Source organism: Bos indicus, chromosome 1 (genome assembly GCF_029378745.1).
Source record: "Bos indicus isolate NIAB-ARS_2022 breed Sahiwal x Tharparkar chromosome 1, NIAB-ARS_B.indTharparkar_mat_pri_1.0, whole genome shotgun sequence".
NCBI lineage: Eukaryota > Metazoa > Chordata > Mammalia > Artiodactyla > Bovidae > Bos > Bos indicus.
Window position 1 is genome coordinate 47,126,593 of NC_091760.1, and position 10,426 is coordinate 47,137,018.

The window sequence follows — 10,426 nt, forward strand, 5'->3', positions numbered from 1 at the left end:
AAGGTCCGTCTAGTCAAGACTATGGTTTTTCCAGTGGTCATGTATGGATGTGAGAGTTGGACTGTGAAGAAAGCTGAGTGCCGAAGAATTGATGCTTTTGAACTGTGGTGTTGGAAAAGACTCTTGAGAGGCTCTTGGACTGCAAGGAGATCCAACCAGTCCATCCTAAAGGAGATCAGTCCTGGGTGTTCTTTGGAAGGACTCATGCCGAAGCTGAAACTCCAATACTTGGCCACCTCATGCGAAGAGTTGACTCTTTGGAAAAGACCCTGATGCTGGGAGGGATTGGGGGCAGGAGGAGAAGAGGACTACAGAGGATGAGATGGCTGGATGGCATCACCAACTCGATGGACATGAGTTTGAGTAAACTCTGGGAGTTGGTGATGGACAGGGAGGCCTGGCATGCTGCGATTCTTGGGATCGCAAAGAGTTGGACACGACTGAGCGACTGAATTGAACTGAACTGAAACTGGTTTAATAAATGTTAGACAAAACCTGGAAAAAAGGTCAAATATCAAAGGTGAATGAACAAACTGATCATGGTAATCCAGATAATGGAATCTGGAGCTAAGAAATAATGCTAAAAACAAACAAACAACTGTTGACAATTATCCCAAATGGATGAATCTCAAAATAACTATGATGAATAAAAACCAGAAAAACAGTGTACATACGAAAAGATGCCATTTTCAAAATTTCTGGAAAGCTCAAGCTAATCTATAACAATCAGTATTTGCTTGAATGGGAAGGAGGGAGAAAACAGGGAGGAGTGAAAGGGAGAGATTATAAAATGTCATGAGGAAACTTTTGGACCGATGGATATTTTCATTGTCTTGGTTATGGTGATGGTTTCAGAGGAATATATACCATTAAAACATATCAAATTGTTCTTTAAATATAGATTATTATTTTGTGGGAATTACACCTAAATCAGAGCAGCAACAGCATCAAGAAAATACACCTCAGAGCGTTGTTGTGAAGCTTAAATGAGAAGCTATGCATATCACTTGCTGTAACTCCTGGCACATAGTAAGAACTCAATAAATTTTGGCCATTATTATATTTTTACTTCAGAGGATAGAATGGTAGAGCAATAATTGATTGTGAATTAACAAGAATCTTTTGAAATAAATATCAGGGCCAACTTTCTCACAGTTGTTACTGGAGAGGAAAGTGAGGATGAGACTTATTAAGTATAGCATTTTATTAAATACCCTGCACAAAATCATGATGAAATCAGGATGTGGCTTGATAGCAGTCTTTCTATTTTCAAGTAAGAGCTGTGGAATCCTTTCTTATTCTTGATTTATAAACTTTGCTTACTAACTGACAAAGGGTTCTATTGTTTTATGAGGGTAATAGTAGTTGCTTAACAAATATCTGTCAGATTGAACTGAATTAATCATCGTCTCATCTCTGTAATTCAGGAACTTGAAATTCATGGCCATGTGCACTTTGTAAGTTAATTAACTTCAACTCAATCTGGGGGATTCCTTGCCTCAGGGTACTTAGTCTTCCCTGATGTGAAATATTTAGGTGACATAGACAGGAAGCAGTGACTTATGAGGAGAGCATGCCTGGGGAACTCCAGAAAGTGTCAAGGGAGTGTCTAGGAGAGGTGGAGCTGGGCTGGGCCAGGGCTGACAGTGTACTTTCATTTCCCATGGTTTCCACATGTGCTTTCCTGAGTAGAGAAGACTCTTCAAAAAATAGATTCTTGTGTTTCCTTCCCTAGTTATTGTTCTTGCGGGTTAAGAGCTGAGTTCTTCTGGGTGGCATGAGAATTCTTTCTTCTATATTATGTCTATCCCTGAAGTTAGTGAAGTTGCTCAGACGTGTTCGACTCTTTGCGATCCCGTGGACTGTAGCCTACCAGGCTTCTCTGTCCATGGGATTCTCCAGGCAAGAATACTGGAATGGGTTACCGTTTCCTTCTCCAGGGGATCTTCCCGACCCAGGGATCGAACCCGGGTCTCCTGTATTGGAGGCAGATGCTTTAACCTCTGAGCCACCAGGGAAGCTAATCTGTCTCTAAATATGGCACTGAGCTGGTTACACGGATAGATTCCATACAAAACTATTTTTATAAATCATCATAGTCATGAGAGTATATTACTTAGTCAAATCCCAAAGTAGAAGAGTTTTTGACACTGGTCAAGTTTAACATCTAAGTGAGGATAGGAATTTAGATTTTAGTCTTCTTTAGCGTTGAGTGAAAACCTTTTCTATACTGACAACAGCTGGCTATGGTATAGAGTATAATTAAAAAAAAAAGGCAATTTTCTGATTATAAAAGTACTACAAGGACAGGATTCTTTTCACATATAATTAGTGTATGAAAGATGTCCATTATCATTAATAATCAGGGAGGTGAAAATAAAAATCACAGTGAGTTACCATGGCATTGACAAATTTCAGCCCAACAATTTCAAGTGTCAGTGAGGGTATAGAACAACAAGAACTTTCACATCCTGCAGATAGGAGTGTATGTAAATTTATGGCAATCTCTCTCTCTCTTTTCTAATTGTCTGCAATTCAGGAGACCCAGGTTTGATCCCTGGGTTGGGAAGATCCCCTGGAGAAGGGAATGGCACCCCACTCCAGTATTCTTGCCTGGAGAATTCCATAGACAGAGGAGCCTGGTGGACTATAGTCCAGGGGGTCGCAAAGAGTTGGACATGACTGAGTGACTAACACTAACATAGCTGATTTGCAATGTTCTGTTAGTTTCAGGTGTATAGCAACATGATTTATATACACACACATATGCATATTTTTTCCAAATTTTTTCTTATAGGTTATTACAAAATATTGAATATAGTTCCCTGTGCTATACAGTAGTTCCTTGTTGGTATCTATACACAATAAATATATAGTAGTGTGAAGATATGTGTACCCCAATGTTCAGTGCAGCACTATTTATAATAACCAAGACATAGAAGCAAAATCAACAGATGAATGGATAAAGGAGCTGTGGTACATATATACAGTGGAATATTGCTCAGTAGTAAAAGAGAATGAAACAGTGCCATTTGCAGCAACCTAAGTGGACCTGGAGAGTATCATTCTAAGTGAAGTCAGACAGATAAATATCGTATGATATTGTTAATATGTAGAATCTAAAAAAAAAAGATACAAATGAACTTACATACAAAACAGAAATAGATCCACAGACATAGAACACAAGTTTATGGTAAGGGGCTATTGGGGGGCACAGGGATAATTTAGGAGTTTGCAGCAACCACTTTGAAAACAGTTTGGTATTGTCGAGTAAAGTTGAATTTGTGTGTACTCTGTGGCAAAGCCATATCATTCCTAGCTTCATAATCCAGGGAAACTCTTTTTTTGCATGTGTGTACCAGTATGTAATGAGAAATAGAAAACTCCCCCACTGAAAGAATCCAAAAATTCATCTCAAGAAAAATGGAGAAATAAATTGAAATATGTTCAAACAGCAGAATACTACACAGCAGTGAAAATAAGTGAACTATAGTGGCATGCATCAACATGAGTAAACCTCCAAAACATAAAGTTGAGGGCAAGAAGAAGGTAATGGAAGAACACATAAGTAGAGGCTGCATTCTTTTTTTGGACATGTTAAATGTGAAGTGCTGATTGAAGGTACCAGTGAAAATACCCAGATTATGGTTGGAAACACAGATTTGAAGCTCAAGATTCAGGTAGCGTGTTTAGATGGCATTTGATGAAGTGAAAACTGAATCCATTAGTGAGAATAACAGGATAGAGTAAGGTTGGTGATGGGAACTCTTATAAAAAACTGAATTTAGTGAGTGGAATAATGAAATAAAAAAGGCAGGTTAGAGATGTAGGAAAAAGAGAATGTAGTGTCTGAAGCTAAAGGAAGAGTCAAGACAAGCTACATAATTAGTATGGCTTAGTGGAAAAGGAAATATGGGGCCCCTGTTGAAAAACTGTTAAGAATTTAAAAACAGAGACAAAAGAGTCCTAAACTGCATGCAGAGTCTTTCTAAATATGGGTCACTGTGTGACTGCACAGATTGCATGTCTTGGAGGCCAGTCCAGGGAAAAATTCTTGGGACTTGCAATCAATATGGTGAAACACATTAGAGGATTGAGAAAGAAGAATGAAGAAAAAAATATATATATTTAAATCCTTTTTTGCTTCTCTGATTTTGAAAGTAATACTCATTTAAAGCATATTTGTAAAAGCATAAAAATATGTAAAAAGTATCTATAATTTGACTTATTTATCAGTAACCTTTAATCTGATAACTTCTAACATTTTGGTAGTTTTTTTCCCACTTACTTTCTGAACAGACATACACATTAACATGCTTTTTAGTGTTAGTGTTAGTCACTCAGTCGTATCTGACTCTTGCAACCCCATGGACTGTAGCCCGCCAGGCTCCTCTGTCCATGAAATTCTCCAGGCAAGAATACTGGAGTGAGTTGCCAGTTCCTGCTCCAGAGGATCTTGACCCATGTCAACACTTTAACACAAAATGAGACCATATTCTATAATTTTGTTACTTAAAATTTTTTTAACATTCTATCATGGGAATTTTCTCATGTCTTTGAATGTTCTTTGAGAAAATGATTATTAATAAAAAAGATTATGTGACTAAGCTGGTCACTGTTGACCTTGGCGAGGTTAGATGCACATAAATGAGGAATAAATGGAAGTTGAAGTTGGAGGCATCAAGCATAGATACTTTTCCACTTGATGGTTGCAAGAAGACACAGGAAGAATGATATCTCATGGAGATAGGATGGTTGATGGAACTTTGTATGAGTGTGGGAGACCTGGATGTAATTATTGGCTGAGAAAGGATGCCAGAGGTGGGTGTGATGATGAATAGAATACATTCTTGGAGGAGTTGGGAAAGGAATGGACACATGTAATGGAAGCAGCAGTACAAACATGCCTTCCTCTAAAAAAGAATAGGATGGATTATGCAAGCTGAAAATTTGAAGTATGGAAAAGAGAAAGCTATTACATTTACATCATACAGAGCGCTATTAAGAAAATGGAAGATGACGAGGTACGTAGACTTTGAGATTACTGATAACAATTTGATTCAGCATAAGTAATAGAGGCTTAGTCAGAGATAAATTCCAAAATTGTGAATAGAAGTGCAGGCCCAATTGAGGCCAGATTTTGGAATGAAAAGAAGTGACTCAAATTCGAAATTTTCTTCAGTAATATTCAGCAGCCTGATAGGAGTGTGGAGAAAGTGGATGACAGTTTGCTCAGAACTGAAGATTGCCAAGGCCAGTGTTATGGAAAAAGGAAACATAAAGGATTCTGGAGTACTAATATGGATTATATTAACTTGTTCATTATGATAGCCACAGATGGCTAAAAAGACAAATAAAGAAAGAACCGAGGTAAGGGAGAAATGAACAGGTTGAAAGCTGTGATGAGGGTGACTGAGCAGCAATTTCAATAAATATGGAAAGGGAGGAAGGATACATAACAATCAAAGAAAGGAAATCTCGACTTAAAATCTTGTAAGCTGAATAACAGATCCAAAGGTAAATGTGGGTGGGTGCTTCAGTGAAGGTGCAGAGGTGGTGTAAAAACACTGAGGCTGATGTGTGGAAAGCACCATTCATATGGACATTGAGATGAACAAGGTATTACCATGAATCAGTTGAGAGAAGACTGCAAGACAAAGGCTAAACTATCAAGAGAGTTACTGGTGGGTCTGGAGGTTGGTGGAAAGCAGCATCAAGGAGGGAACAAGGGGTCAACAGGAGAGGCATTGCTGAGAGCTGGTGGTAGAGGGAAGGTGTGGCAGTGGCTGGAGGAGGTTAGAATATGTTGCTTCCTAAATTAATGTAATTCTGAGGAGTGGTGGACGGAGACACTGCTGGGGAGTTTTGACGTTAGTCAGGGTCACGGGAGGAATAATCCAGGAGAAGTCTGAGGATGTAGGTGAGCTAGTTCACAGTCAATTCATTTTCACAGAGCACAATGTTGAGCATTGTCTTACATATCTGAATGTCTATAGGGAGTCTTGTATCCATATCTATTTCCAAACTCTATCTTTATAGTACCTCCAATATATCACCATTAAACACCCTTTTCATTTAATATTCTTCAAGTCTTTAAAGTCTCCAAAATTTTCACTACATTGTTATGATGAATGACAAGACTTTACCAGACAGGTTAAATGAGTTGGCCAGAATAAAAGGAATAGTGTTGAATGTGGCAAAGAAAAAGATAATAACGAGGGACACTGGTGATTACAATAAGGAACTCAAAACACACCTCAAGTTGGTGACAAGCATAGATGAGTCTAGAACTCTCACACTTTGTCTTTGTTTCTCCCTTTGAGGTATCTATGCGATTTTGGCAATAAACAGAAAACAAGATTTTTCTTATGCACTTTATAGTGTGTGTCTGCTGTCTTTGATGTTCAAGGGAAATCATTGCCTTTAATCATAAGAGTTGAAAGCCAGATATAACAAAGTAAGGAAATGGAATTTTTGATTGTTCATGTTTACCTTGTGCTTTACATTTAAGCATGTATTAGCTATCATTGTTTGAATTGCAGGCTAGCATCCTCTTTATATTTGTCCTTTATTTTCTTACTCTAGGATACTTTTGAGTATGGGTTTATAAAAATTTTTCCAGCGGTGCTTTGTAACCCAGGAACAAGAATAGAGAAATTATGTGCAAGAGATAACAAGGGTTGAGAGTTTGTAACTGTATTGCCCTTTTCTGTTTAAAGAACATTTAGAATTTTGGTTTGAATGAATTGCAAAATATGAGCATTTTTAAACTGTACACTTTTTTTTTAATTAGGTTATAAAGTCTATGTCACCAGATAAAATATCTTGAAATTTAGAACTACTAAAAGATCAGGAAGGGCGGCAGTGAGGAGATACCCCTCGTCCAAGGTAAGGAGCAATGGCTGTGCTTTGCTGGAGCAGCCGTGAAGAGATACCCCACACCAAAGGTAAGAGAAACCCAAATAAGACGGTAGGTGCTGCAAGAGGGCATCAGAGGGCAAACACACTGAAATCATACTCACAGAAAACTAGTCAATCTAATCACACTAGGACCACAGCCTTGTCTAACTCAATGAAACTAAGCCATGCCCGTGGGGCAACCCAAGATGGGCGGGACATGGTAGAGAGATTTGACAGAATGTGGTCCACTGGAGAAGGGAATGGAAAACCACTTCAGTATTCTTGCCTTGAGAACCCCATGAACAGTATGAAAAGGCAAAATGATAGGATACTGAAAGAGAAACTCCCCAGGTCAGTAGGTGCCCAATATGCTGCTGGAGATCAGCAGAGAAATAACTCCAGAAAGAATAAAGGGATGGAGCCAAAGCAAAAGCAATACCCAGCTGTGGAGGTGACTGGTGATAGAAGCAATGTCCGGTGCTGTGAAGAGCAATATTTCATAGGAATCTGGAATGTCAGGTCCATGAATCAAGGCAAATTGGAATTGGTCAAATAAGAGATGGCAAGAGTGAATGTCGACATTCTAGGAATCAGCGAACTGAAATGGACTGGAATGGGTGAATTTAACTCAGATGACCATTATATCTACTACTGCGGGCAGGAATCCCTCAGAAGAAATGGAGTGGCCATCATGGTCAACAAAAGAGTCCAAAATGCAGTACTTGGATGCAATCTCAAAAACGACAGAATGATCTCTGTTCGTTTCCAAGGCAAACCATTCAATATCACAGTAATCCAAGTCTATGCCCCAACCAGTAACGCTGAAGAAACTGAAGTTGAACGGTTCTATGAAGACCTTCAAGACCTTTTAGAACTAACACCCCAAAAAATGTCCTTTTCATTATAGGGGGCTGGAATGCAAAAGTAGGAAGTCAAGAAACACCTGGAGTAACAGGCAAATTTGGCCTTGGAATACGGAATGAAGCAGGGCAAAGACTAATAGAGTTTTTCCAAGAAAATGCACTGGTCATAACAAACACCCTCTTCCAACAACACAAGAGAAGACTCTATACATGGACATCACCAGATGTTCAACACCAAAATCAGATTGATTATATTCTTTGCAGCCAAAGATGGAGAAGCTCTATACAGTCAGCAAAAACAAGACCAGGAGCTGACTGTGGCTCAGACCATGAACTCCTTATTGCCAAATTCAGACTGAAATTGAAGAAAGTAGGGAAAACCACTAGACTATTCAGGTATGACCTAAATCAAATCCCTTATGATTATACAGTGGAAGTGAGAAATAGATTTAAGGGCCTAGATCTGATAGATAGAGTGCCTGATGAACTATGGAATGAGGTTCATGACATTGTACAGGAGACAGGGATCAAGACCATTCCTATAGAAAAGAAATGCAAAAAAGCAAAAGGCTGTCTGGGGAGGCCTTACAAATAGCTGTGAAAAGAAGAGAAGCGAAAAGCAAAGGAGAAAAGGAAAGATATAAACATCTGAATGCAGAGTTCCAAAGAATAGCAAGAAGAGATAAGAAAGCCTTCCTCAGGGATCAATGCAAAGAAATAGAGGAAAACAACAGAATGGGAAAGACTAGGGATCTCTTCAAGAGAATCAGAGATACCAAAGAAACATTTCATGCAAAGATGGGCTTGATAAAGGACAGAAATGATATGGACCTAACAGAAGCAGAAGATATTAAAAAGAGATGGCAAGGGGGAGGAGCCAAGATGGTGGAGGAGTAGGATGGGGAGAACACTTTCTCCCCCACAAATTCATCAAAAGAGCATTTAAACGCTGAGTAAATTCCACAAAACAACTTCTGAATGCCGGTAGAGGACATCAGGCACCCAGAAAAGCAACCCAAGTCTTCGAAAGAAGGTAGGAAAAAATATAAAAGACAAAAAAAAAAAAAAGAGACAAAAGAGGGAGGGACGGAGTTCCGTCCCGGGAAGGGAGTCTTAAAAAGAGAGAAGTTTCCAAACACCAGGAAACCTTCTCACTGCTGAATCTGTGCCGAGCTTTGGAAGCACAGAGGGCAACATAACAGGGAGAAAAAATAAATAAACAATTGAAACTCGCAGATTCTGAGCCCTACGGTAACTCCCCCAGCAGAGAAGCAGTGCAGACACCTGCACACGCCATTAGCAAGCGGTGGCTGGGCAGGGAGGCGCGGCGCGGGCTGCATCGCTTAGAGTAAGGATCTGGCCTGAATACCCTGAGCACTGTCTGAGCGAAATAATTTGGGCTAGCAAACCAGACTGTGGGATATCTACCACGCGAAAAGCCATCCCTAACCTAAGACACTGCCAGGCCCGCGCACGGAACAAAGGACTGAACAGAGATAGCCGGCTGCAGACCTTCCCCTTCCGGTGACAGGCAGCCAGAGCCGGAAGGGGGCAATCGCAGCCCCCGAGAGACATTATCTATAAAACTGTAAGCAGGCTTCTTTGCTAACTAAAACTTCTTGGGGGTCTGGACGGTCAACATCTGCCTGAGAAGGTGCGCCGGTTGTACACCTAGATAACCGAGTGGCGGGGAGGTGATAAGTCACAGCAATCACGCTCGCCAAACACCTCATCATCTGAGCTGCTCGGACCTGGGAAGGGCACAAAACGCAGGCCCAACCAAGTCTGCGCATCTGAGGACTACCTGAGTGCCTGAACCTGAGCGGCTTGGACCTGGGAGGTGCAGGCAGCCCAGGGCCAGCTGCGGATAGTTCCTGGCGGAGCAACCTAGAGCCTGAACAGTGTGGGCAGGGAGGCTACATGCGCCGTGAGCAGGGGGTCAGGCCCAGTGTGGCTGAGGCACTGCGAGCACACGCCAGTGTTATTTGTTTGCAGCATCCCTCCCTCCCTCCCCACAGCGCGACTGAACAAGTGAGCCTAAAAAAAAAAGTGTCCTCCACCGTCCCCTTTGTGTCAGAAACCAAACACTGAAGAGACCAGCAAACAGAAGAAGCTATAACAGAGGGAACTGCCTTGGAAGCTACAGGCAATAGATTAAAACCCTGTGGTTACTACTGACTACATAGAAAGGGGCCTATAGATCTTGAGAAATATAAGTTGGACCAAGGAACTAGCCAAAAATGAACTGAACCCACAATACTCACAACAAAACAAGAGAAGGTCTTTCCTTTTTTTTTTTAATTAAAAAAAAATTTTAAGTCCTCTATTATTCCTTTAATTTTCACTTTTATAACCTATTACTTTGCAAAAAAAAAAAAAAAAACCCTATTTTTTTTTTCTTCAGCAAACTTCATATATATATCTTTTATAATTTTTTGACCTTGGTTTTTTTTTTCTTCTTCTTTTCTTTAACATTGTATTTTTGAAGTTCCAAACTCTACTCTAGATTTTTAATTTTAGCTTTTTGGTATTTGTTATCAATTTTGTACCTATAGTTTTTTTTTTTTTTTTTTTAATAATTTCTGTGACTTTTTTCCCCCCTTCTGTTTCTTTCTCTTCTTCTTTTATATAACATTGTATATCTGAAATTCCAAACTCTACTC

At 39.9% G+C, this 10,426-nt stretch overlaps 1 long non-coding RNA gene across 1 annotated transcript in view; it reads left to right on the forward strand.

Moving 5' to 3' along the window:
- Window positions 1-8,840, forward strand: part of LOC139182592 (uncharacterized) — a 145,833-nt gene extending 136,993 nt beyond the window's left edge. Inside the window, exon 6 of the long non-coding RNA XR_011566098.1 lies at window positions 6,794-8,840. This is a non-coding gene — a long non-coding RNA (uncharacterized lncRNA). The remainder of the gene's footprint in view (window positions 1-6,793) is intronic.
- The last annotated feature ends 1,586 nt before the right edge of the window (window positions 8,841-10,426 follow it).